Source organism: Canis lupus, chromosome 25, assembly GCF_003254725.2.
Source record: "Canis lupus dingo isolate Sandy chromosome 25, ASM325472v2, whole genome shotgun sequence".
Classification (NCBI taxonomy): Eukaryota; Metazoa; Chordata; class Mammalia; order Carnivora; family Canidae; genus Canis; species Canis lupus.
This window is the reverse complement of record NC_064267.1, coordinates 31,356,102-31,382,631: the sequence shown is the minus strand read 5'-3', so window position 1 is coordinate 31,382,631 and position 26,530 is coordinate 31,356,102. Positions and strand designations below refer to the sequence as shown.

At 41.6% G+C, this 26,530-nt stretch overlaps 1 long non-coding RNA gene across 3 annotated transcripts; it reads left to right on the top strand.

Annotated features, from left to right (window-relative positions):
• Positions 1–10: 10 nt before the first annotated feature.
• Positions 11–26,130, top strand: LOC125753639 (uncharacterized). Of its 3 annotated transcripts, XR_007405931.1 has the most exons (7): positions 11–139; positions 999–1,137; positions 6,138–6,378; positions 19,345–19,384; positions 20,148–20,199; positions 21,536–22,151; positions 22,833–26,130. It is a non-coding gene; the product is annotated as an uncharacterized LOC125753639 (long non-coding RNA). The 3 variants fall into 3 exon arrangements; XR_007405930.1 differs by lacking the exon at positions 22,833–26,130 and having other exon boundaries at positions 21,536–22,826; XR_007405929.1 differs by lacking the exons at positions 999–1,137; positions 22,833–26,130 and having other exon boundaries at positions 21,536–22,826.
• Positions 26,131–26,530: the final 400 nt, after the last annotated feature.

Genomic DNA, 26,530 nt, shown 5'->3' with positions numbered 1-26,530 from the left:
TCTGTTGCAGAAAGCACTCAATGGACTCTTTAGTTCTCGCTGTTTCTACATGTTAAGTGAACACTAAGTAACCTCCCCTCCTCATCTTGTATCTTTTTGCCCATTTTCAGAACTGTCGCTTGATACCAGGGAAGTTTCTGTGAGTTTATATTTCTTTCTGCCCTTCAAATAATATATATTTTCATATAGTGCGTGTGCACATAATCATCTCAATCCCTTATAGGACTTGAAGTTACCATCTTTGTAAATACTAACTCAGAATATTCCTGTTACATATATATTTGTATATTTAAGCAATATTTACTTGTTCTACGAAAACTGAGTAAGTCCCAAACACTGAATTATTTTCTATAGGATACCTCAGGAATAGAAAATGGGGGGGGGGGGGGTAACTTAATTTTTTGGATGAGAAATTTTAAAAATAACCTCTTCAACCAACAACTACAAAAGACATCAATCACATAGCAACCAATATTCATCCCCTTACCCTGTATAGAATTGCAAAAAACTTACCTTTAGAGGTCTTTATCTGAGTACATTCTTGCAAACACAGTGAAGAATACATTGTACTTTTCCAAGAACAATATTTTCTATGAGAAAAGTAAACTTCTAGTTGAATCTTAGCTGAGAAAATAACCTCAGTGTCTTGCATGAGTGTGACCCAAATGCCGTGTCTAACATGCAGGGCCTCTGTGTTTGTGAGACTCCAGTAATGTGCATATTATAGGCATGAACTACTGATAAATTGAATTAGTGCTTCTGACAGGGACTGGAGGAGTGTCCTGGAAAACTCACAAGCCAGTCAATTAACCTTGCCTGAATCCTCTTTGATGTGCTTCAGCTTTAATTTACTACCACACTTCCTCACCCAGTCCTGCACGCACACACACACACACACACACACACACCCTCCATTCCCTTTCTTTCCAAACCATTCATTGTGCCTGCCAGCGTCCCCACTTCACCGGTAACATATTTTCCTACCTTTACCCTCTTAGCTTTTTGCCTGATTGGATTCCCAGCTTCTGGCTTTAAGTAAAACCCAGCCATCTCCAAACTTCTAAGTGCAGCTGCTCATCCTGCCACACCACGAAGACCTGGAATCCAGAGATGGACCTGGGTCCCTCTCGCTAGCAGGTGTTACTTTCAAATCATTATTCCTTCACTCTTGTGTAAAATTCCTGTTTGTGGCCATCTTCCCCCACTCACTGACATCATTTGCCCACATCCTGATTATCCCTGTTTGTTCAAGACCTAGCCTGCAGCTCCTAGGAGTTCTGTCTTTATTTGGATGATTTTGCTGCCTATTGACATGACCTGACCAATGCCTCAGTTTCCTGAAATTCTCGGTTAGTGTCCATCACGTCCAGCCTACTCCAGACAGCCATTGCCATGAACCCACAACCATTCAACCTCCCAACGTTCTACTAACCTTTCCCATTCTGGTATTTTTTAGGGCCTGTATTGTTAGCTACCGTGGCAAAACCAATTACCCCAAAACATAGCAGCTTAAAACAATAAAACTTTATTAATTCTCACAGTTTCTGAGAATCAGGAATCCAGGAGCAGCTTAGCTGGATGGTTCTGGCTCACGGTCTCTTGAGAGGTTGTGGCCAAGATAATTGGCAGAGCTGAAGGGATCTTCTTCCTTCCGAGGTCATTCACTCACACACCTGGCAAGTTCATGTTGGTTGTTGCCAAGGGCCTGAGTTCCTCAACCACAGGGACCCAAGACATGCCAACTAAGCTCCCCAGAGCAAGCCATCCAAGAGAGAGCAAGCAGAAAGCCACAGTGCCTTTCTTTTTTAAATATTTTTTTGTATTTATTTGAGAGACCACAAGCACAAGTGGGGGGAGGGGCAGAGGCAAGCAGACTCCCCTCTAAGCAGGGAGGCTGAGGTGGGGCTCAATCTCTGGATCCTGAGATCATGGCCTGAGCTGAAGGCAGACACTTAACCGACTGAGCCACCCAGGTGCCCCACACAGTGCCATTTATAATCTAGCACCTTCTGCTTTTTCCCTCTATATTAGATGGGAAGCATTAGGTTCAGCCCAGGCTCAAGGAGAGGGGAATTCGACTCTGCCTTTTGAAGAGAGTCCCAAACAATTTGTAGATTCTAATTTCTCAGGCCCAGTCCATTTCTCACTACCTTCCACTTATATTCTAGATCCCAGCTGGTCCATCAGTTCATCTAGTTTCTTGCCAATACCTTCATTCTTCTGTCCTATCTTCCTTTTATTGCTTCTACCTACAGGATGGGGGATGAAAGTATGGCTCAAGTCAAGCATCCACCTGATGCCATCCCCAGGCAGTTGGGTGCTGCTGGAGGTTATCACTGTACCTGAGCAAACCGGTGCCACTCCATGGCCTCCTGTGTTCAGCAGGCCCTCAACACAACACAGCTCTTCTTCTGTTCCCCAGTCACCAGATTGGCCATTTCCTTCGTTCCCCATTCCCCCTAAACCTCCCTCAACACCAGGAATCAGGTTCATCATCTTCCCTCTCTTCCCTTTCAGTAACAGTGGGAAAGATGAAGAGGTACCTCTGAGGCCCAACCCTCCATGGAGTAGACACTCAAGGGATATGTCTTTTTTTTTTTTTTAAGATTTTATTTATTTATTCATGAAAGACACAGAGAGGCAGAGACACAAGCAGAGGAAGAAGCAGACTCCCTTCGGGGAGCCTGATGAGGAACTCGATCCTAGGACCCCAGGATTGCTCCCTGAGCCAAAGGCAGACTCTAGTCAACCACTGAGTCACCCAGGTACCCCAAGGGATATGTCTTTAGAAAAAGAAGAACCTGAACTCTGGGTCAGAAACCACCCACAGCTCAGAAACCCCATTGTTCCTCTATTCTTCAGTCCTCCCTGTATCTTCAGCTTCCAGTCTAGACTCCTTCCCACCAACCTGTACTCATACTCAAATCTTCCCATCTTATAGAAAAAGCTTCCCCTTCTAGCCCAACCCTCCTCAGGTCAACATGGTATTTCTCTTCATACTTAAAAGTTTTCAAAGGGGAACAAAGTGCTTTACACTCACCGTCTCCACTCCTGACTTCTGGAATGCACTCAGCTGTCCACTAAAGTGGCTCTCGCTAGGGTCACCTCTATAGTGCTGACACCATTTGCTCACCTCCTCATCCTCTTCAGGGTTGTCACAGCATTAACACGTGAGGCCACACCACCCTTAAAAGGCTCCCCTTCCTAGGTTTCCATGTCTTCACATTTTCCAGGCACTGCAGCCAAGCTCCATTTCCACAGGCCTGTGAATGGTGGGGATGTTCAGAGTTTTACCCATAGCCCTTTTCTCTTTTGAACCTGCAGAGCTATTCACTTCTATGGCCTTAAATAACATCTATAGGCTGATAAATTGCAAGCCTATATTCCCAACTCATATTTCTTGCTTGAGCTTCAATTTTGGAATTCCAACGACCCACTAGGCATATTCTCTTGGATACCACATAGATCCTGAACACTCAACATGGAAGCAGTATGATGCATGATTGAAAGCAAGGGCTCTGCCATAAACTGGTTCTAGTGTTAACCATGGCACTTAGTAAGTGTGAGGCTTGGAATAGGTTACTCAATCTCTCTGTGCCTCAATCTCCTCAACTGTAAAATAGAGGTTAATGCTAGTAGCTCAACTCACAAGATAACAGTGAATAAGTCAATTTATATAAAGTTCTTTGCATGGTGCCTGGTATATGGAAATAACATGGCTCAGAGATGTGAGTGCTATGAGGATTAAATAAGACAATATATGGCCCATGGGAGGTGTGGACGAAGCATTATGTGGCATGATTACATCTCAACCTGAGTAGATCTCCCTGGGCCTGTCTGTCTCCCTCAGTCAAGTCTGCTCCTCCTCCAGCATTCCCTCACTCACCAAATGGGACCTTTATCTCCCATGTCCCTGCTCCCTGTATCCAAGCAATCACCAAGCTCCAGCTATTCTAGTTTATTACTCCCTTTCTAATCAGCCCACTTCTTCCATCCCCGGTTCCATGCTACAATATCTCTTCCCGGGATTACCGCAAAGCCTCCCACCTGGTCTCCCTGCCTCCAGTCCTGCCCCTGGCTAATCCATTCTTCACACTGCAGCCAGAGCAATCAGTCCAAGATGTGCATCGAATCTTGTAATTTCCCTGAGGCCTTTGCATTGCCCTCAGGCTAAAGTCCAATGCTCTTAATTGGATTACAAAGACAGTTATTGTATGAATTTTGCTTTCCTTTCTAGAGCGAGCTCTCAAGCTCAAACTACTTTCAGTTTCTCTGCTTTCTCTAGCCTCTAGCATATTCTTCCAAAACCTCCTCATCTTGCCTAACACCTCGTGCTGGTCCTTTAGCTCTTGACTTGGATGGCATCTCATCCAGGAAATTTAGCTGACTGTCTCCAAACTAGATTAGGTGTAGCCCCCAATCTACTCTCCTAGAACCATGTAGACTCTCCAAAATTATAACTATCGTACCGTTGTAACTAGCTGTTTATATTCTCCCCAACTTGTATCATAAAGATCACCACATAATGGTTGAATGCATATACAGGTGACAAATGAAGAGCTGTCTTTTATCCTAAATGGTCTGTGACACTGATGATGACTCTCACTCCAGTGTGGATGGCCCTTTCCAACCTCTCCCTAACAACATAGGTACAATGCACTGGTGGGTCCATGCGGGAAATTGGGAGGGATGACTTTCAAGTCCCATCTGCCATTTACTAGATCTTGGTAAAGCCACTTATGCATTTAAAAAATGTGGACAATAATACCTTTCTCCTGGATTGCTGAGAAGCTCAATGTATATGAGAGTGTTGTGTAAACTCCAAATCACCACACAGTACCAATTCCAACTCTTTCCTTTTTGGGGTTCTTGGTTTGCTCTCTTTCTTGCTTGAGGTTCACTCTCTCTTTTTTTTTTTTCTTTCCCTCTCCTTCTTCTTATTCCTGCTAGAGGCACTCACCCAGATCTTGGCTGACAGTGGTTCTCAGAATACCCAGGGACAGGGAATTACCAACCATTGAGGGCAAGAATGGAAGAGCATAGAACTGGTCAACCAAGACACAGAGTTGGAGCTGATTGTAACTTTGAATAGTGTTGCCTCACCACTTGTTCACTGGAGGTCCCAGCATTCCCACCCTTTATGTGCTGGAAAGATTGTGCATAGAATTCCTATAATGGCACATTGCTTCCCAATTATAAACACACTACATCATTATCTTTCAGAGATCTCTGCAGGACTTTGCCTTCTCTGAGTTAAGTTCTTCAACAACTAATGAAATACATAAGATGAAAAAAGTTAAGGATTTGGGGATTTCTGTTAAGGCAAATACAAGAGCTTGAGGCAAAAAAACCAAAGTGCTTTTAAACATTTAATAGATGCCATGAGCATTACATATTTTTATTTCATGTACTCTTTACAACTGTGGAAGTATGTATTATTTTTCTCTTCTTATAGATGGGGAGACTATGTTTCAGGAAAGTTAAGTAACTTTCTCAAGAATATGCAGTAAGGGGCAGACCCCGTGGCTCAGCAGTTTAGCACCGCCTTCAGCCCGCGGTGTGATCCTGGAGACTCGGGATCGAGTCCCACATCAGGCTCCCTGCATGGAGCCTGCTTCTCCCTCTGCCTGTGTCTCTGCCTCTTTCCATCTCTGTGTCTCTGATGAATAAATAAATAAAATCTTAAAAAATAAAAATAAATCTAGACTTGGCTTATGACCTGTTTTGACCAAAAGAATAAAGTGGGAGTGACTTTGTGCCAGCTCTGAGCCTAGACTTCAAGCGAGTCACTCTCACTTAAGCCCTCTTGCTGCCACGTGAATAAGCCTGTGCTAGTCTGTTGCATAATGAAAAACACATAGTCTGGTTGCCCGCATTAACCCAGCCAATGGCCAGAACACTTGCAGCTGACCAAAGATGCTTAAGAGAGTCCAGGTGAGAAAAGAAAGGCCACTTATCTGGGCCTAACCGAAATTGCTGATAAGCAAAGGGGAAAGTAAATAAGTGGTTATTGTTGTTCTAAGCCTCTAACTTACAGTGTGGTTATGATGCAGATATAAGCACCATAGAGCTTCAGTTTGAGTCTTAGTTTCCTCATCTGTAAAACTGGAATCATAATCTTCCTCCCCCGCCCATAGGCATGCTGAACCACTAAGCAAATAGAAGATCTCCAATAAATGTTGCATCAGAATAAATGTCGCAACCTAAAAACCAAAACCATTCATCCATTCTGAGGGAATCCATCAGCTTCCATGCCTTCTGTCTACAGGAAGTATGGCCCTCCTGTTTCAAGCCAGACATGCCCTCAGATATTCTGCTGGGGCTGCGTGAACCACAGTCAGCATTCCCAATTATTGGATCTAATCAGTTCAGCAGCAGGTGAGTTCTGCAGCATTGAACCATTCTGTGTGCAAGCCCAAGTGAATTTTAGGATGACAGATTGATTTTTGCTTCCTGAAAACAAATTTAAATTGATGAGCCCTTAATGAATTCTTTCTCCTGTTCCTGGGGGAGGGGGAGGGTTCAGATAATGCTTTAATCACACTGTGAACAAGAACTGTTTGCCAAGCTCTCCGATTCTGAGAAGGCACTGGATTTCCCCTGCTGAAGAATTGTGTGCTTGTTCGGTGAGAGCAGTTTCAGGGTCTGATAAAAACTGTCTGTTTCCACTTTAGCTGTCAAGGACTCGCTCTTCAGCTTCTCAGAAGTCAGGCAAGCCACAAGGATTTATTCAGTCCAAGTGATCTGCACCATCCTAGGGACTTGGTGGGCAGTGAGAGAGTAGAATCCATAGCCCCTCATTCGCTGGTTCAACAAATGTTTATTGAATACCACCTCTGTTCAAAGCATTTGGAATACATTAACAAAAAACAACAACAACAACAAAACAAAACAAAAAACCTTAGGAAAAAAAAATCCCTGCCCTCCTGAGAACATTCTATTTGGAAGAGGCATATAAAAACCAATAAATCTAATGAATAAATTATATAATATATATGAGGATGCTATGGAAAAACTAGAAGGGGGCACGAAGAAAGGGAATGTAGAGTGAACTATGACCAACAGTTTTAAGTAGAGTGCTCAGGGTAGGCATCTTGCCAACTTCAGTTGATAAGCCCTCATAGACGGTGGTAGCAGCGAAGGTGGAGAGAGCAATTGTGAGTCCAGGAGATGGGGGAGTCCAAGAAAGTCTGAAGAAGGAAGAAGTGCATACTGTGTCTCTAACATGCCGTTGATAGGTCAAAGCCAACTTGTGGCGGCTTGCTAGAACCATCATGCACATTCCTTCCCAATTCAGTGTTCAGTACTGTCGTGTTGGTAGCTTACAATCAGTCGTGGTGAGAGTATTTACACCATGGAAACTGGCAAACCCTACAAATCAAGGAATTAAAAAAAATAAATAAAGTACTGACTGTTAAGCATTTCCTAGCATTCCACTGAGAGGACCCTACGTCTTAGGAGAAGAACACATGTGTGCCCCTTGATAATGAACAGAAACTTGGGTGCAATTCAGTACAAGACTTACAGGGAGAGATTACTAAGGCAAAGTTTCAGGAACAGCTCTTTGGAAGAGGGTCTCTTGGGAGGAGCTAGGTCAAGTTTGCATATTGGAGAAGAAAGAGCACAGTACATAAAAAGGGGTGATCGCAGGGGCAAGGCATGCCCACTGGGCCGACGTGGTATTACAGAAAACCTGCAATGAGTGAACACCAAACTGACACCCAATTCAGTTTCTCACAAGGTGAGATGGGATGCTTTCCAAAATCGAACTAAAATTATCTTGTCTTTCACGCCCCCACCAAAATCATTCCTAGCTCTCCGAAAGCTTTGCAAGCCTTGATGAACATGGTCCACATGTATCTTTAGGAATAGAATGTGGGCTCAGCATCTGTTTGATTGGAGTTCTCTGAATTTTTCTCCATGGAAACATGAGCTGGTAAATAGAAACTAGAAAGCCGAATGTCTGTGTTCTTTTTCCATCTCTGTGACTACTTTGCTTGGTAACATCAGGCAAGTTATCTCAATGCTCAATTTCCCCACTTTAAAATTACCAACTCACATTCTTCACTCATTAGTAGATAAAGATGAACAATATCATCTTTGGGAACTATTCCAAGCTTTTTAAAGAAAGACAAACAATTATATGCTTATGAGAAATGGAATTATTTTTATTCCAAATATGAATATAAACATCCTTGAAAAGCTCAAAAGGGAGAGAAATCCCTATTAAATATTTCTGTTGTCAGGGAAGCCTTTTTCTCTCAGAGTACTCCTCCTCCAGACCATAAATTTGCAAAAGGAATTCCCGCACAGACTGTGGTTGATTTGGACTCTAATCTGGTTCAGAAGATCAGGTGGCCCAGCAGAAGAAATATAGCAGGGGTGGAGGAAATGTTCCGTTCAAGTGCCGTGTCCCATGGGGTATGACATTCACTTTCTCAAAATCTCTTACCTCCCCAGTACTGTCCTTCTCCTATGACACTCTAACCCTGGACAGGTCCAACAATTTGCTTTGTTTCAACTTACACTGGTGCCTTGGGCTTGGCAGGAGAAAAATCACCCAACTTGGCATATCGGTGATCCTTTAAATTCTTGATCACTGACATCAAATGGGCATTCAGGATCCACTCAACCAAGTTACAATGAGTTTTACCCTCCTCACCACAGAAATGACTTCATACCTTCTCCACATCCTCCTTCACCCTCAGCTAGTAACTATCTTAGTTCAGGCTGCTTTAGCAAAAATCCCATAGTCTGGTTGACTTAAACAACAGACATTTATTTCTCAAGGTCTGAAGGCTGGAGATCAAAGGTCAAGGCACTGACAGATTCTGTTTCCGGCGGAGCCCTTTTTCTGGTTTGTAGACCACGGCCTCTGGCTGTATCCTCACATCAGGGAGAAAGAGAGAGGATGCAAGCTCTCACATCTCTTCCTCTAAGGACACTAATCCCATTATGAGGGCTCTGCCTCTCATAATTTTCTCCCAAAGGCTCCCCATCCAAATACTGTCACGTTGGTCATTAAGACTCAACTTAGGAATTTGGACTGAAAGACACAATCAGTTCATAGCACTAGCCTTGCCCTACTCCTAATTTAGAACATATAAGTCACCAAACAAAACTTTCCTCATTTTCCCACCATTAAATCTGTATTCCTACCTGCTACTACATCCATTTTTTCCTCTCTACTTGCAGCGTACCTTCTTCTCCCAGATCCAGTTCCTCCAGGTGGGTCTTTAATCCCAACTTCTCTCATTTTTTCAGAGACTCCAAACTATTGTTTATCACCTCTCTTTCCTTAATCTTCCGGGGAGAAAGGAAAAAATAGAAAGAGAGAGAGAAAGCACATGTGGCAATGTATTAAAAGTTGGTGAATATGTCAAACAAAATGATCAAGTCATGAGATGCCTGGGTGGCTCAGTCAGTTAAGTGTCTGCCTTCAACTTAGGTCATGATCTGAGGGTCCTGGGATTGAACCCCATGTCTGGCTCCCTGCTCACCAGGAATCTTGTTTCTCCTCCCTCTGCCTGCTTATACACACTTTCTCTCTCTCACTCTCTCTCTCTCTCTGTTAAATAATAAATAAAATCTTTAAAAAAAAATGACCAAGTCACTTATAGGGGAGAGAAATCAGGCTGGCCTCAGAGTTCCCTACAGCAATAGTCAATGCCGGAAGATTGTGGTGCAATATTTAAAATATCATCAAGGAAAAAAATTTTACCCAAGGATTTTATATGCAAATTATCTTTCAACTATAAAGACAACAGATAGTCCTGAATGTGAGAGAATTCAGGGAATATCAATTCTATGAGCCTTTTCTTGGGGAAACTACCAAGGAATGATCAACTAAGAGATAATCAGGGAAATTGTGAAAAAAAATATTGGCAGCAAACTTAAACACACCCTAGACTAAAATATTTCTAGGATGCCTGAGTCCGTTAAGCATCTGCCTTCAGATCAGATCATGGTCTCAAGGTCCTGGGATTGAGCCTGGTGTCAGGTTCCCTGCTCACGAGGGGAGTCTGCTTCTCCCTCTGCCCTTTCCCCTGCTTGTGCTTGCTCTCTCTCTCTAAAATTAATAAAATCTGAAAAAATATATTTAAAAATAAAAATTTTTGCGTAAAATAATTCTACACATTAGAATAATTGGAAAGGATGTAAAATTATGTTTCCTGTTGACACACAAATTATGTAATTAACAAACATTTGTAAAGGAAAAGAGAAAGTGGGTAAGAAGCAGAATAAGTTTAGTGATTTCTATGTCCATAATAATGGAAAGTCAAAACACTTTCCTTGGGGCTGGCTCAGTTGGAAGAGCACGTGACTCTTGATCTCAAGGTTGTAAGCTCAAGCCCCACATTGAGTATAGAGACTACTGAAAAAAAAAAAAAAAAAAAAAGAACATTCCTCAAAGCTAGCAAACCAACTATTAAAATAAGCATTTAAAAATATATATGATGGAGCAGATTGGGTGGCTCAGCGGTTTAGCACTGCCTTTGGCCCAGGGCCTGATCCTGGAGACCCAGGATCGAGTCCCACGTCAGGCTCCCTACATGGAGCCTGCTTCTCCCTCTGTCTGTGTCTCTTCCTCTCTTTCTGTGTGTGTCTCTCATGAATAAATAAAATTTTAAAAGAAATAAAAATTTAAAAATTAAAATATACACAAAAGAAGTTGTCAAATTTGAGTAAAGGGTATAGATTTTTGTGCCATTCTTATTATAGCTTTCCATGAAATTTGAGATTATTTCAAATGCTATTTCTTCAAAGACATCTTCCCAAACTGTCAAATCAAAAGAAGTCATCTAATATTTTCTCTCCTAGGAAGCTGTTCTTTTCATTTGTAGAACCTAGCATATCTTCTAATTCTATAGCTATGTCAGCCATCTCAGCCGTGTTTAACTGATGACACAGACATGACAAAATCCATCTGAAAGGCTGATAGGAGTGGACCCAGGACCAAGACTAGAGTGAGGCAAGTGAGGCATTCGCCTTGGGCACATAATTTTTTTTTATATCAATACGTGTTCCTTTTTATTTCTAAATATTATTCCTTTGTATGGATGTACCACAGTGTATTTATCCATTTATTCACTCAAGGGCATTTAGTTCATGTGTTTTCTTTTTTTTTTTTTCTCTTTTTTTCAAATTTTTACTCAAATTCTTGTTAATTAACATGTAGTGTAATACTGGTTTCAGGAGTAGAATTTAGTGATTCGTCACTTACATACAACACACAGTTTTCACAACAGGTGCACCCCTTAATACCCATCTAGTCCATTCCCCACTCACCTCTCTCCATCAAGGCACATAACTTACAGGGCACCAAAACCTCAGAAATCAAGATAAACAATGTTTTAAGATGTTAAAATTCAAAATTAAGGCAAAAATCCATGACAGACAATACATCACAATTTTAAATAAAGACAAGATCCAAACCTGTACTTTCATAACCCTGCCTCACTGACCTTATCCTAATCCTGATGTTGGTTCCAATAAAACTCTACTTATAAAGTCAGGCACTGCCTATAACCCATAATTTATCACTATTTTCAAAAACACATATTAATCTCAATTACTAAAGCTTTTGTAACCCCTAAAAATTTGCTTCATCTTAGTCCCAACCCAAGGGAAACCTCCTACTGCTAGAAATCATCCAGGAAATGAGCAGAGAGGTACATTATTTGTTCAAAGATAATGGACTAGACTCAGAGAGGAGGGACAGTTCAGAATTCAGCACAGATGGTGGCTGTCTGTCTTTGTCACTCAGATTGTTGTTTGTCCTGGCTAATTTACCAGCCCCTCTTTTGTGGTTCCCTAGCACTCCATGTATGCTTTGCAAGCTGCATAATCATGTATTACACTTTATTGAAACTATTTATTTATAGTCTGTGTGCTCCTTGAAAGCCAGATTGTGTCTTTTATCTTGAACTGATTTATAGATGAAATGGGGTACCTGGGGATTCAGAACCTAGCATTTTTATATGTGTGACAGGCTGCCAATCTGTGGGCTGAATGGACTTGAGTCCACTGAATGCTCCTCAGTCTGCAAAGCTATTTGGTAGTTGTTCTTATTTCAGGGGTCTAAGAGGAGACGAAATGAATAAATCCACAAAGAGTTTAAGCTTTCTTTTGGGAGCAAGCAAATGGACTGAGACCCCAATTCTTTTCTTATTGGAGTTCAACATTATTAGAAACTATCTGATGAAGTTGATGCTGGCAAGGAAACTCTCAGAGGTGGACTACCTACCATAGGGAGGGGAATCTGAACTGGTGGCCTAGATCCACCTTTCTGGGGGAGAGCTTCCTAGAAGAATAGGTAATGCTATGAAGTTAACCTCCTTGGCAACAGGGTCGTGCTTTGGAGTAATGCCTAAGTATGCAAGTGTTAATTAAAAGAGTTCTAAACTTGGAGTCCGAAGTTGAGGTACTACTACCACTAATGGGGGGGTCTGGATAAGCCATGCACCATCAGCATAATGGATGAGCATCCATAGGTATGAGTGGGACCAGTTTAACAGCAATAGGGGGGCTGTTAAAGAAGCAATGTTAGCAGTACACTGATTTAACTACTGTTCTCCCTGCTGGCAGAACCAGAACTAGTCTAGCATTTTATTTTTTTTATTTTTATTTTTTTTTAGTCTAGCATTTTAGACTGATCTAATGCTCTTGGACAAATCAGAGACGCCTCAAGAGGAAGAAGATGTACTTCCTGTTACATTGGGCATATGTGATCTTGCATGATTAATTGGAAAAATAGAAGAGATGTGATCATACTTATACACCTAAGCTGCTGACCAGGCCATGCTAGCTAGCTTTAGTAGATAGTCAACAAACGTTTGATGAATGAATGCAGGCTGTAATCTCTTCTACCCCGTTGTCTGGGCCCACCTTTTACCCTAGAGGATACCAGTTAATTAGAGGAAAATCGGCTAGATGACGAGAAGCAATGAGAAGGTCACTAGGAACTGTGATGATTATATTTACCAGCTACTAGCTTCCCTTGGGTAAAAAAAGAAAAGAAAAAAAAGTTCCCTATCTTCTCACAGGAAACACTGTATATTTACACACCATCTTTCCTCAAATCAGCAAATATTTATTGTGCACTTGTGCTAAGTACACCTTTCTTCCAAAAAATTTGCCTATTAAAGTGTTTAGAATTCACTCTTAGTCGGCTTCATTACTATGCAGAATGACTCATAGATCTGCCTCTCTCTGTGGTATCAAGTAGAGGTTACAGTAGAATAGAGACTACATATTTGAATATCTAGATTTTCTTCCTTATTTAGACACACAAAGATCCTTTCACATCCAATAACACTTCTGATACCATAAATAAGCAACATCAAGGAGGGCAGTTCCAGGTTTTATAAAGTCTTATGCTAGTATAATTTAGGGGAACTACTTTCAAAGAAAAAGAATAAAATTAAAATTGGACATGAAAATAAATATTTCATGAAAACAAGAAAATAAACCACAACAAACAGCAATTTTTAAAAGTGGATGCATCTAGAAAAGCTGACCCAAAAAAATCCAGAGAGAGTAATAATATGTTTTTGTCAATTTTCTGCCTAATATCCCTCTATAATGCATCTTTCCTCTATTTTTTACTGCCTTATCTTTGATCGTTTCTTGATCTGAAAATGACTTTGTAATATAATTTATAGAGAGAAGAGAAAGATAAACCCCTCCTTTTTTTCCTGACATTTCCTGAAATTTCTTTGAAATTTGTTTTTTTATTATTGATAATCCTAATTTCTAGAGCTGTCATTAAATTTTTAAGGTCCTTTATCAAATTCCTTTCATATGAGCTATAGAATGTGGAAGAATTTTCCACAGACTTAATTTTGACTTTATATTTCAAGGTTTGTTTCTCTTCCACTCTCCTCCCACATCTGGAGGGACACATCTGCAGTGGGTGTAGTGGGACACATCTGTACACTGATAAGTCTTCTAACTGCACACCTTCATGTCACCATACCTGGTGGCCAGCAGTAACTTAGTAGAAGTGGAAGTGACTGTGAACCACAGAAGTCTATTCCATTAAACCCAGATTACACTCACAAGTCAATTCCCCCTTAACCAAGTCCCCAAAATGCCCACAGCCATCCCAATACTACCAACACTACCAACAGGGAAATATGACTGAGAGCAAGAACAAGCCCATGGACAGCAGCCCTAGTCAACCGGAGCCAACATGCCTTAATTTTGAAAGTTGTATTAGCATGTAATGTCCATGGGACGCCTGGGTGGCTCAGAGGTTGAGCGTCTGCCTTTGGCTCAAGTCTTGATCCCGGGTCCCGGAATCAAGTCCCACATCGGTAGTCTGCTTCTCCCTCTGCCTATGTCTCTGACTCTCTCTTTCTGTGTATTTCTCACGAATAAATGAATAAAAGAGAAAAAAAAAGAAAAGAAAATCTCCCTTAAAAAAAAAAAAAAAAAAACATGTAATATTCCTGTGAAACACATTTCCAGGCCCTTCCCCCTCACCAAAGGGTGTTGGAAGAGGACTAAGTAAGGGAGAGGCCCCAAAGCCTAAGATTCATTGGCTTGACTATAAATCTTCCTCTGTGCTTGTATATCATCAGCCTATACCCTAAAGGGTGTTCTTTTGTGTTCTCATGTCCCTAGAGGCTGTTTTGCTACCAATGGGACCCACAAATGATCTCCACTGTGCTGGTCTCTCCCACATCCCTGGCCCAGGGGGGCTTCTGCTTTGTCTCTGCCCTCTATCGTACTCTAGATGGTTCTTTTTTCCAGAGCCTTGACTGCTCACTAATAAAGAACCCTAGCATGATGGTGGGTTCACTCTCTTACAGAAAGGCCTATTGGCCCAGGATGATCATGACTGCCCTGCTGGCCTCTGAGAACCAGCTGTCCCAGACTCTCCCCTCAAGCTGTACTTGGCTTAATAGATTATGACTCAGCTGTCTCCTATTAGAAAAACTCTGAAACACTGTTTGAGGGAAGGAGAAGCATGCCATACTCTTTGAGCTCTGCACTTTGGACTCAGGTCCTTGGAGCTAAATCCTCAGATATCCCCAACCATAGATTTTATTCTTGGCCTGATTTCTGAGCCAGTCACAATGATGGAGCAGAAGTAGTTCAGATAATGTCAGCTCGATTCCACTTCCCACTGTCCCTGAGGAAAGAGTTAACCTAAGTTACTTCTCCCTCCCTCTTCCACTCACTTGCAAATTTGTTTCTAACGAACTTCACTTTCCACTCCAGTAGGCCCATTATCTTAAAAGTTTCCCAATTATGACACTCAACATATTAATTAACTAGTGACATTCGACTCATGTCTTCTTAAATTTCTAGAATACAAAAACTTTTGACTGCTGTCTCTCAAAATTCCTTCCCTTGGTTGCCATACTACCTGAATCCTCACCCACCCCTCAGTTGTCTTCCTTAGTTTCTTTCCCCCATTATTGCTTAAATTTAGGCCTTCTCCATTGATCTGCTTCTTGGTCCTCTTCTTCCAAACAATCACCCTTAGCTTTATACAATCTCTGTAGATGACTTAAATCTGCATCTCTGGCTCTGGTAGTCTCCCAAACTCCAGGCTGTATTTTCCAACTGCTTTTTAGACACCCCACGTGTATGTCCCTGCCTGGTTTCAAGGTCCACACACCAAAGCTGAACTCCTAATCTCCACCTGTCTGTCAAAAGCTTCTCTCTTGTGTGCCCTATCTCCATTAATAGCCTAACCACTCAGTCTAGGCTAGAAATCTCTCATTTTCTCCCCCCTCCCTTCAACAAACCTATTAGATCAAATCATGTGGGATCCAGCTCCACCACAGCTCAGACCCTTCCCTGTCCATCCCTTCTCTGTGGCCATCTCCTCCATCCAGGAAGACTTTCATGCAGACTGCCACCATGATCCCCTAACTGATTATCCTGTCTCTAAGCCTGCCCTTGTCCAATCTTTCCTGCATACCGTTGACTTTCATTCTTCTGCAACACAGGTTAGTTCATGTCACTTTCCTGTTCAAAAACACGTTCATACTTAACAAAGAAAGTTCAGACTTGTGGATGTGGCCTTGAACATCTCTGTACTATGTGCACAACCTAGCCTCCCTGCCTATCTCCTACATAAGTCCCACGCACTTCAAGCTCCGGCCACCTAACCACACTGGCTGTCCCCATGCCTTGACCATGCTGTCTTGACAGCTCCATGCTCCCCACCTCCTCCCAAACCACCCTCTGCTCCTTCAAAAAAGCTATCTTCTTAACTCTCAAGAATCAACCTCTCCTCAGGGCCACGGCACTGGTCTGGAATGACATAGGTCAGGATGACTGTCTTATGGTTCATGTATACTCAAATGGAGACTTTCTACCTATTAAGCAGTGAGCTTTACAAAAGCATGTAGTGGGTCTTCCTCCTACTTGTTTTTCTCCATTCTTGGCACTATGCCTTTGCTTGGTAAACTCAAGGTTGTTGTGAAGGCCATGGTGTAAAATCCTCAGGGACAGCGTGACTCACTGTGGCAAGGCCAAGCTGCTCTGTAGAAAGGGCCCTGGGTTTGCCATCAAAGGGACCCCAGACTCCAGTGCAAACTACATCATTCATTAATAGTACAGCTTTGAGCAAATTCCTTATATACCTCTGGCCACAGCTTCCTCATCAGTAAAATTGGAATAATCAGAACTTCATAAAGATTAAATGGTGTAATAGGCACAGGGATGCTTGGGCCTGGGAGATTCTTAAATATTGATTGGATCTCATCCATGAAGCTCCTGCCAATTCCACCTTGACCTTTTGCTTTTGTTTTTTCTTTCTTCCTTTCTCTCTTTCCTTCCTTCTTTCTTTTTTTTTTTTTTAAGATTGTATTCATTTATTTGACAGAAGGAGTGAGAAAGGATGAACAGGGGGAGGGGCAGAGGAAGAGGGAGAAGCAGACTCCCCATTGAGCAGGGAGCCTGATGCAGGGTTCAACATCAGGACCTTGAGATCCTGACTTGAGCTGAAGGTAGATGCTTAACCGACTGAGCCACCCAGGTGCCCTTGTTTTTTCCTTGTTTAACCTGGGAAACATATCATAGCCTGAAAATTTACTCTAGAATGAAGAACACTTCAAAAATCTCTTTTAAAATTCACAGGGAGGTAATAAAACTAGTGGCTAACACAGGAAAGTGATGAGCGTCATAAAACCCTTATTATGGTGCCTACCACATTACATTATAATAATTTATTGGCTGTGTGTCTCCTGTGAGCTTGTCAAGGAAAAGGACTGTGACCTTTTATCCCAAGCACCCAGCACAATGCTGAGCACAGAGAGAGCTTTCGGTATACATTTCTTGTCTGGTTAGAGAATAACTTCACAATCTTTCAAAAATTAAACTGCACGTACCTTTTGACCTAAATATTCCGCTTCTAGGAATTTATTTAACAAACAAAGTTACATAAGTGTAAACAGATTAATCTCCAAAAATGAGTTTTGTGGTTTTGTTCATAGTAACAAACCAAGAAAACAAACAAAGAAACAAAAAACACCTCAAACGTCCAGAATCAGAAGGCCAAATAAATAAATAATGTACACGCTCACCAAGGAACACTATGTAACATAAAAAACATGAAGTAGATTTCTAGGCTCTGGTGTGAAAAGGTGTCCAATATACATCACTAAGTGAAAAAAGCCCCTGTATGGTGCAAATATATATACACATGCACACAAAATACACATATACACATTGGCTTATATGTGCAAGAACAGTTTCTTGAAGGATATAAAGGAAACTGTTTATAGTGGTAACCTCTACAGAATGGGACGAAGGAATTGGGAGAAAGAGAAAGAATTTTCATGTTTTACTGTTGGCCCTCCGAAACAATTTCCACTTTTTACCATCAGCAGGAACTAATTCAAATCTTTTCAAAATAATAAAAAATAAGCGTGTGTTGAACAATTCTACTTTGACCTTGTCTGGGCAGAATTTGTTTGATTATTAATTTTCATCAGCAAGATAAAGAAAATGATCATGCACAGACTCCCTTCTTTTCCCTTGACATGAGTTCAAAGACCATAGGAACAATTTCCGGAACATTCAGTTGCAAAGCTGGCGTCTCTGGTGGTTTATCAATGTCACTAAGAGCTCCAGATGCATTTAAAATCCCACCCGTAAGAGTCAGTTGTGGCTTGTTCTCTGTGAGCAATTACCAGCCCCGTCTTACTCTCTTAGTGGAAGACACATCCTCCCTGGGACAAAAGAGAGAATGGAGAGAATCAGCTTGTGGATTGTCTGTGCAGACTTCACGCTCTTTCCCTGGAAGCCATGTGGCTGCCTTAACAGTTGTCCCCAAGCTGGCACTGCATAAAGGAGAGGGATCTCTAGCAGCAAGTGGTGGTGATTAATTTTAAGCTGTCATGGAAAATGTTTTTTGCACTTTAATGTCAGAGATCTGAATTATTATTATAGGTCTGATGCTCCCTTGCCAAAGCTGTGTGTTTGCTCCCCAGATACAAAATGAACACAGAAAGCTTTCTGGTTGGCTCCCAGGAGCATCTTTTGGAGAAAAGACAAAAGGAATGCCGCCAAGCCAGCCAAGTCCCCCTGGGGCCCTCAGCGGGAGTGCCAGGCCCTCCTCCACCTGCTCTGCCTCCCTGCCCTAGGCTGGAGGAAACCCTAACTACTCCCCTCTGCCCTTACATTGTCTGCATGGATCTCTGGTTTACCCTTGTGGGCCATTTGGAAACCCCAGAGGGTGATGGACACCTCAGAGGAGAAAAGGTTTAGGGAAGGTCAAGATTCACTACAGGGAAGAGAAGTTGCTGACAGTGCAGAAACAGGTTGGAAGAGAGCATGCTGGCCAAGATCAAGCCATACAGGGAGGTCTTTCAGATTCGTGCCAACTGGATCTGAGTCAGAAACAAAACCTTACCCACTTCTATGCCTACTACCCTTCCTCACTCCCCACACGCAAGGGTGGGGAGGAAAGTGGTGCAAAAACTGACTGACTAGCTTTTGCATTTCAATAAAATATTTATTTCTTGCATAATCTGCCAGCAAATTAGATCAAATTGCTGTCAGTTTGAAATCACCCAATTCATTAAGGGAACAAACCTAAAATATACTTAGTCTAAAATAACATTTACCAAGAGGCAGGATTGATGTATGTCGCTAGAACAGATCTAGGAACTAGAAGAGAGTACAAAAAAGCAGAGAATCAGAACATTTGCTCTCTGGCACTGCATCAAATCTCTTTTTGAAAACTTAAGATCGTCATATTAATAATGACAACTGCTATTTATCGAGATCCTACCCTGCACCCAGCAGGCGCTTTACATGGTTTTTATCTGTAATCTACCATATGGAAAATGTATTTATTCAGTTATTCTCATTTTTCAGATGAGAGTCAGAACTTGCTAAGAACACACAGCAGTAAGTGGTGAGTGCCACCCTGTCTGTCCACCTGTCTGTCCACTTATCTGTCCGCGGAACCAGACTGCTTCCTGGTACTTGCTACTGAGAGGGAAACATGTTATGGCTATGCAGGCTGCATTTTAAGCTAGTCTTGCATTCAAATATTTCTTTTTCTTTGCATCTTATTTGACCCTGGACAGAAGACAGCTCCTAATTTGAGCTTAAAAAATATGGTCTTTGAAGTTATTCAAATACTGGCTTTAATACGCCAATAGGAGAAATTGACCTTGGGTGCTTGACTCAGGACATACTGCTATATTTCTGTTTGAGTCTGCTGGAAGGGGGCTGAAAGCCAATCTTGCATATATTATATGGCTGTATTCCATAGATTTTTTTTAACAGCTTCATTGAGATAAAATCCATATCTCATATAATTTACTCACTGAAAGTGTGTAGTTCCTTGGTTTTAGTATATCAACAGACCTGTCCGACCATCAGCAATCAATTTTAGAATATCCTCGTCACCTTAAAGGAAACTCCATACCCACTAGTAGTCACTCCCTATTTCTCACCAACTTCCCCTAGTTCCATCTATATACATTTACCTATTCTACAATTTTATAGAAATGGAATCGCACAATATGTAGTGTTTTGACTGACTCCTTTCACGTAGCAAAGCATCTTCCAGATTCATCTACATTGTAACATGCATCTGTACTTTGTTCCTTTTGTTATGGCTGAATACTATTCCGTCATGGTTACACCACCTTTGTTTATCTGTTCACTAGGTTGTTCCTACCTTTTACCTAGTATGAATAATGCTCCTATGAACATTTACGTGTAAGTTTTTGCATGGATATATATTTTTGCTTCTCCCGGCTAGACATGAGTGAAATTGTTGGGCCACATATAACTTCTTTATCAAATTAACTTTTTAAGAAACTGCCAAGCTGTTTTCTTTTTTTTTTTTTTTTTCCAAGCTGTTTTCTAAAGTAGCTAACCCCAGATATTTTCAAATCCAAATTGTTTAATGGGGTTTATAAAGCCCTTCCTAATCTGGTTACAGCCTACCTTTCCATTCTCATCTCCATCTGTACCCTAATTCAAACTGCTTACTACTTTGATTGTATCTACTTTGTATTCCCTAAAAAAAAAAAAAAAAAAAAAAAAAAAAAAAAATTCCTCTGGCTCAGTTGGCTTCTGTAAACATTGTTTCCCATGCTTGGATGATTCCTCCACGTTAATGCCCACTGGTCCTTAGGCCTCAGTTTCTGTGACACTTCTCCCCAGAGCCCCCAACAAGACTGGCATTAATCTGCTCCCCCATGTGGAATTTATTGCTCGAGCAGTGCTTGTCACACTACCTTATCATTGCCTGTTTGCTGGACTGGATCCTTTACTAAACTGTAAGCTCCCTGAGGGTAAGGATTATTCCTTTTGTCCTCAGCCCAGAACAGTTCCTGATATCTTGAAGGTTCCCAATAAATAGTCGATAAATATATAAAGCCCCTGGCATATAGTAGTAAGAATTGAGGCTGTGGTGCAGTGGTCCAGATCTCCCTTCACCCAAAGGAAATCGTTCACACATCATCTTGGAAATGCACAGTCTAATTTTTGAAACAAAACATTTGTGGTTCCTTCCTAATTCTGTTTTGCTTGGGCTAATAATAAAATGAGTTGGCATTTCTTGGGTATATATCAACTGACAGTAGAGGGAGCCAAGCCAAGAATGTGTTAGGTGGCGGGTAGGAATCTGTATGTGATTAAAAATAGGCCATGTGTAATAATGAAAACCTGAAAATTACTCAAATGACCAACAATTAGGAAATAATGAAATTGATTATGATAGTAGGTAGATAGATGAAGAATACTGCCATTAAAACTGTAAATATGGAAAGGTGGGTTGTAAATAATCTTAAAAATAAAACTGGAACACCAGCTAGTATACACACATTGATATGCAACATGGTGTGTGTATAATGACAATGACCAGAATAGGTCATGTCATGTAACCATATGGTGGATGTTTTCCAGTGAAATTTAGAATTGTACTTTTTCAAAGTTTTTTTAGCTTTCACTATAAAGATCTATAACAAATAATTGCCATGTATTGTCCCAAAAGCGTGTATCACATATTGGACCTACTGAGCTTTTCTTTTTTTTTTTTTTTTTAAAGGTTTTATTTATTTATTCACGAGAGACACAGAGAGAGGCAGAGACACAGGCAGAGGGAGAAGCAGGCTCCATGCCGGGAGCCTGATGCAGGACTCCATCCGGGGATCATGCCCTGGGCCGAAGGCAGATGATCAACCGCTGGGCCACCCAGGTGTCCCCTGAGCTTTTCTAAGATTATTCAGGGCACTGTTTAAAATTTGATGGCTGTATATGATACACTGCACACTTAACTTAAAAATCTATGTGTATGTACACATTACACACATATATTGTATACACATATCTTAAAGAAGGCAAAATATTGTCACCCTGTGATTGCCTCCAATACCTTTGGGAGTCAGACAAAATAAGCACTATGGTATTATCCCCCTCTTTATCAATTTAACGTTATACCTAATTCGAAACTGAGATTTGTGAGATGACTTGCTCAAGGTTGCACAGCTAGCAGGAATCAGAACCAAGATTAGAACTCAGGTGTCTTGACACAAATGCGGCTCCTTAACTCTGCCCAGAAACTGGAGGCAACATGAGACCAGCAAAGGCCCACAAGTACTCAGGACCTGCAGAGTTCTTTACTGAAGAATCTCACACAGCATCCTACACTAAGAGATGCTCAGGTACTGTCTGTTCAAAGGATCAATGGATTGATGGGTCCATTGATAGGCAGGAAGTTAAAAGGTCAACACTGTTCAGCAAAAATTCTTTGGTACTCCATGCAGTTCGTCTTCACCAGAACTTCACTACTACTTCCAACTTTTCCTCTATACAAAAATTCCATCTTTTCATGTATTCATTCAGCAATTAATTATTGCTTCTTAATTATTAGGCAGCTACTATGTGCAAAATGCTGTGTTCATAGCTTAGGAAGTTAGAGAAATAAGGTCTTATTCTTACCTTTAATATACTTATAATCTAAGAGAATGAGATTTGTTTTTTGGGTTTTTTTTGTGGGGTTTTTTTTTTTTTTTTTTGAGATTTGGGTTTTTTTTTTAATCACTGAAATTCCTGGCAATATATGAGGTTAAGAGAAGATAAACACTGTTTGGAGGATCTAGAGGAAAGAGATACGGTGCTTAGTTGAAAGAATAGAGGCAAACGTCATGGAAATGTGGCATTTCAGCGGGCCATTGAATGACAGGTACAGTTTCACAAGAAGAGATGGGGGAGGACGTTTCAGGAGAAGCAAAGCATTTTAACAAAGGCATGAGGTAAAAATTTCACAAAGGCGGGGATCTAAGAAACAGTCAGTTTCCTTAGAGAAATGCATTTCTGCTGAACTGTCTTCTTTTCTTCCACAGGTCCCTTCATCTAAAATGAGCTAGATGGTCCCCCAGTCACCTCACCTGCCTCATGCAGATGCAGGCACTCAGGCCCCAGCTATATAAGAATGTGCTCTATGAACTTGTCTATTCATTTCCTTTCTTATGAGCAAGGTAGAAAGTATTATTAGCCCTGGTTTACAGTGGAGTGTGAAACAAAGGTGCAGAGAGACGGGGAACTTTCTCAAGGTCACAGGATGAGTCAGCTGGAAAGAAACCCTAGAACAAGGGTGTACCTCTCCAAAGGAGGCTGCATAGGCATGTCTGCATGAGAGCACGGTGTGTTCCCATCCCCTACCCGCTGCATCCAAGTAGAGCCTCCTACCTAGGAGCTCGGGCGTGTGCTGCAGACATTATTTACTTCATTCTCTGGGCACCACTGTGGTTGAAGTAGGGTGAAGTCATGTTTACCTTCTTTTCTCAAATAGACAAACCAAAGTCCACAAGGAATCTGAAGCAGTTTATCTGATAGCATGTCATATGTGCTCGCATTAAGCCAGCTATTGGCCCCGGAGCAACGTTCCATGTGGCTCTTGGGTTGAGACCACAGGTTGGTTGGAGAGGTGATGGGTTGAGTCATGGGCCGGGCATTTGAAGACCTGACTTGTGAACCCGGCTCCGTCATTCGCCTACTGTTCCTTTTTTTTTTTTTTTTAAGATTTTATTGATTTATTCATGAGAGACACAGAGAGAGAGAGAAGCAGAGACACAGGCAGAGGGAGAAGCAGGCTCCATGCAGGGAGCCCAATGCAGGACTCGATCCTGGGACTCCAGGTTCACACCCTGGGCCAAAGGCAGGCACTAAACCACTGAGCCACCCAGGGATCCCCTCGCCTACTGTTCTATCTTGGACAATTGCTCAACCTCTTTGAACCTCTGTCCTTATCTGTAAATGGGAGTAACATGATATATTTGTACCTGTTGTACCTGTCCTCAACACATATTTTTAAATGCTAAGGAACACATCTGAGAGAATACCCACAAATCTATTAAAAATGGTTACTTTGGGGGAAGAAAGTGGAAATGGCTGGCTTCTATTTGTTCTTGATGTACTTCTACTTCATCCGGGATTGCTTGTAAAGACCTAACAAATAAAGGATACAAACAATAACCATCTCATAAATTACCACACAGAAAGTACCTAGCACAGTGATTGACAAGTACTTCCTTCTCTCTCTCTTTTTTTTTTATTTAAAAAAATATTATTTGAGAGAGAGAGAGAGAGCACAAGCAGGAGGGAAAGGCAGAGAAGAGGGAGAAGCAGACTCCCCGCTGAACGGGGAGCCAGACAAGGGACTTGATCCCGAGACCCCGGGATCATGACCCCAGCCAAAGGCAGACACTTCACTAACTGAGCCACCCAGGTGCCCCGAGTACTGTCTTCTCAATAAAAGTTAGTTTTATTTTTGCAAATTAATCATTGTGCTCTGTGGTGCAGAAGATATGGAAGGCAAGACAGGAAAATCAAAGAATAATAAAAGAGTAACACAAAGTGTCTAATCAAGAGCTAAATTCCTTGAGAGAGAATGAATGAAGGAGAAAAAGCACAAACTCTAGCTTTGAAAAACAGACCTGATTTTTAATCCATTGCCGCCACACATCCATTCTGTGACATGGCGAAAGTCACAGCCTCTCTAGGCCTCAGTTTCCTTACTTGTAAACGGATATAAAAATTCTCACCTCATAGGCTGTGAGGATTATGTGAGAAAAACATGTAGGGTACTTTAGAAGGCACTGAACATTACACATAGTATGGGCCATAGAAATAAAAACTGTGCATACCTACGAAGCTCCTCTTTTACCTGCTTCTGGCACAGATTGTTCCACAGTGTCTACAGGACCATATCATCATATTTATGGCTTCAGCCATAAATTATTCTTTTAAAAATATTTTGTACGGGGGATCCTTGGGTGGCTCAGCAGTTTAGGGCCTGCCTTTGGCCCAGGGAGTGATCCTGGAGTCCCGGGATCAAGTCCCACATCAGGCTCCCTGCATGGAGCCTGCTTCTCCCTCCCTCTGCCTGTGTCTCTGCCTCTTTCTCCCTCTATGTCTATCATGAATAAATGAATAAAATCTTTAAAAAAAATTTTTGTACTGTACACTTGAAAGTGCCTGTAAGTATAGAGCATTAATGTTCTTCTCGTAACAACAAAATGGTAATTATGCGATGGTAAACATGTGTTCTCTGACCTTACTGAGGTAAACATTTTGCAATGTATGTGTGTACTGAGCTATCACATCTCACACCTTAAACTTCCACAATGTTACATGTCAACTGCATCTCAATAAGTTCAGAAAACAACAACAACAACAAAGAAGACATTTAATCCATATAAACTAAAGCCAAGAAAGTACATTGAAGACCAGTCACAGTGGATCTACTTTTTGGTCTTTCTGATCAAGACAGGCTCTTCAAGCTCACATAGTTGTGGTCAAGTGCTGGCCTCAGTGATCTCCCAGGACTTCCTGGACATGTTGTGTTTACCCTCCTGCAGCCTTTGGTAGCAGATGTGTTTAAAGAGCCATAAACTCAAGAAAGTTTAAAAAAAAAAAGAGAGAGAGAGAGAGAGAGAGAGAGAGAGAGCCATAAACTCAGTGATGATAGATAGGAACATGCTTGCTTTCTTCTGGCCTTCCTTGTTCTGATTCAAAGAGTTTTCTCTGGGTAGGAGCCTGGCATAGGTGCTTTTGGTGTACCTAGCTGAGGGATATTTTTATAGGAAGCTCTAAATAGAGATTATCTTTGTCCACTTCAACTCAGAGCAGTTGGTGTTCTGTGTCTTCACCTGTGAAATGCAGCAGCCTTGTTGTCATGACAGCCTGACATCATGGCTTGTTGTGAGATTTAAATGAGACACTATATGTGACAGTGTTTTGCAAACTGGGAGTAATAAACCATCTGGGGGAAAGACACACAAGGGGACCTGAGGTCCCAAACTCTAGAACTGTGGCACCAATTTTCCTGCCTAAGGCAAGATTTATTGAAAGCATTCCTAAAGTTCAGTGGAAAAGGAACATTTTGCTTTTGAATTTTATAGATTTCTTTTTTCCCTAAAATCTCCCACTTCTTGTGCCCTTACTCTCAAAGTGATGCTTTGGATCTTGCTTCAGTGAGTCAGCCTGTGTGTTTGGAGCTTTGATTCTCTCTCTCCCCTCCACTCCCTTCCTCTTTGCTACCGTGGGCTTTTTCAGGCAAAGGTGGGCCTGGTGCTTCTGCCCTGTGAGGTGGGGGGAGCTATATAGCTCCAAGGAAACACAGGGGAAGGTAGTGGCTGGCTCGGGTCATGATCCCGGGGTTCTGGGATCAAGTCCCACAACGGGCTTCCTGCAGGGAGCCTGCTTCTCCCTCTGTGTCTCTACCTCTGTGTGTGTGTGTGTGTGTGTGTGTGTGTGTGTGATGAATAAATAAATCTTAAAAAAAAAAAAAAAAAAAGAAGAGAAAAGAAAACCTGGCTAACTCCTTCCTGCCTTTCAAGACTCAGCTCAAGAGACATCTTTGCTGAGAAATCCTCACTGACATCCCCAAGCTGTCATCTAGGTTCAAGACCTCATCTAGGTTCCCACAGTCCCAACACGATATATTTTTTATATTCCCATTTCAGCTTTACTTGTGTGTCTCCCTCATAACACAGCAAGCAACCTGAGCACAAGTTCATGTGCTTTCCCAATGCTTAAC